Genomic DNA, 2648 nt, shown 5'->3' with positions numbered 1-2648 from the left:
CAGCAACCAGCAGACACAAATTTTCTTCGAATTTGCCCGACTTCATGCCATTTCTCTAAAAAAAATTTAAAAAAAGGTCTTCACCGCAACCAGGCCCAAATTTCTCTCGATTTCATGCCATTTCTTTAAGAAAAAGGTCTTCATACCGCCCAGACCCAAATTTCACACGTATTATCGAAAGTGACGTGAAATCTAATACTTTTCATGCTCCCACAGGCCACATTATATTGCTTCGCGAACCACATTTGGCCCGCGGGCCGTAAGTTCCCTACCCCTGAATTAATCACAAGTGGGACATGTTGTCGGTGCACGCCAAATGTGCCCAACTGTTGCATTGGAAACATGTAGAACTACTACTTCCACCATAGGACAGCACGAGTTGCATCCAGTGCAGCAACAACAAATCGAGCAATTCCAAGAGTATTGATGGTGCCGATCATAGTCACTGAATCTCCTCTATCCCAAATTGTTTCATGCCTTGTTTGTGGTTTGAGTATCCCATCTTTACGTTAGAAGCATCAGCTCCAGTTTCATTTATCTTCTTCAAATATCTACGAAACGTTTCTTTGTCCACACCAACTCTTTCTGTTGCCTTTCTTAACGACATAGCCTACCATCTTGCACTAACTTCAAACCAGCTTCAAAAGTCTCCATAAACCATTGTCCACGACCAGTTTTTTTCATTAATTTTTAAGACTTAATTTGAAAATATTTTAAAGCTAAACAGAAAAGTAATAATCAAATAATAGCTCATTTTGTCCAAGTAACTGAATTAATAATGCACGTTTAGCAATAAAATTCAGAAGAAAGATTTCAGCAGCCTGCAACTTGAGATATAGGGTTAGTTGAGTCACTGCCTCAACTAGCCCCGCAGCAATTGACTCAACCAACCCCAATCCTTCCTCGTGACAATTATTGAAAGTATTATCCATACGTAAAGCTTTATCAGTTTTACACAAATACACTTTGCATAAGATAGCTATAAACTATATGAAACTTTGACGCTATCTTCGCTTACGCCTAGCATAGCTTCAGCATCCCAATCAACTTAGAGCTGAAAATATTTACTTTTTAGTCCAAAAAATGGCATTTTGCTGACTGTATAACTTACACAGCTGCTAAAACAAGATGGACGCAGTTACCCATAATTCTCATTATTTCAAGCAATTAATCTTCACGAAGTCATGCTTGGTTAGTCAGAAAACAATGGTGACTCAACTAACCCCACCTTCCCCTAGTCAGTGAGAAATCGATTAAGGAGATCTACTTGAATTTCTTGTAACTTTCCACTGTCATAAGTTTCCTGTAGCCTATCGGTTGAGGTTTACCTTCCTTCAGGTATTGTTTGCGACAATTTTCTATTTGCTTTCCATAGAATATTGTCAACTTTCCTTCGTTTATGTTTTCCTGGGCTGCTTGGGTTGGAGAAATTAAAAGTCATAAGTAGAGTAGACAACCGGAAACAGACATTGCAGTCGGCTGCAGCGTGAGTCAGGTGTAGCCTACGTCGGAAGGCGTACACCGATGCATAGCGCTCAAGTCGCTTTCCCGCAATGCAGGATAAAGATAAAACAAAATCTTAATCGTCTTCCAGACTACGATCCTACAATCTTTTATAGAACAGGAGTTTCTAGCAAATCTTAGTCGTCATATTCTTTATCACTAACTTCACCCTTATTTTCTGGTGGTAAAACCGCCAATTCGCAATGCTCTGTATCACTCAGGTCATCAAGCACTTCTGCATTCAGAAATTGTGTTGACATAACTTATTTAGTAGATATTAAGTAAAAGTCGCTCATTCCTTAAACTTGAAATAAAGTTTCTCCTTTTAATTATACCAATAAAATCCTAATCATTTGATAGAGTTTCACTTTTCGTTAGGCTGAAATTTCTCTCAGCAAGCGCATATTTAAAAAATGCTTTTTTTAGATAGGTTGCCCTGCTGGGTGTGTCGCCTTCGCCGACGGGTTCACTGACAGTGACATGTGCAAAAATACTCATTTGCCCACTCATTTGCGGAACTTTGTGCTGGCTAAATGTCTATGCACAAAAACTTCAAAAAACCTGTAGGATAATCTTTTGAGATGCACAAAACACGCGCATAAGCCGCGTGGTTAACATCACTACCCATCGCAGTTGCAACTAGTAAACCTACCAACAGCGAGCAATATATCGGAGATTGTTTATGAAAGATAATGTAACTTAAGTTGTCAACTAACACGCTATTTTGCAGGCGGTAGATTGTAGGCTGTCATATAGAAACGTTTTATTTATTGAACGAGGAAGTGTTGGTCACAATATTTGATCGAAATAATAAGCGTACATCAGTGGAATCCTCTAGAATCCTTTGTTGAAGGCGCCATCAAACATTGCATTGATGGCAGAAGGTAAAAATGTTGCATTTTGTGGTAAGATTATTCATTTAACACACGAATAACTCAAAAGGATAGGAAACTTCATATCCAATGTCATCAGCAGCTTCGTCCACTCCATGTTGGCCAAGTTAAAATGGCGCAAAAATCGCTGAGGAATAATCACTTGGTGGCACCAAGCAGTTAATTGGGAAGCATCACGACGAGAGTAACAGTGACCACACGGAACTAAGCACTCAACGACACGGAACTAAGCACTCAACGACACGGAACTAA

This window comes from Aplidium turbinatum, chromosome 13 (genome assembly GCF_918807975.1).
Source record: "Aplidium turbinatum chromosome 13, kaAplTurb1.1, whole genome shotgun sequence".
NCBI lineage: Eukaryota > Metazoa > Chordata > Ascidiacea > Aplousobranchia > Polyclinidae > Aplidium > Aplidium turbinatum.
This window is presented reverse-complemented; position numbering follows the sequence as displayed.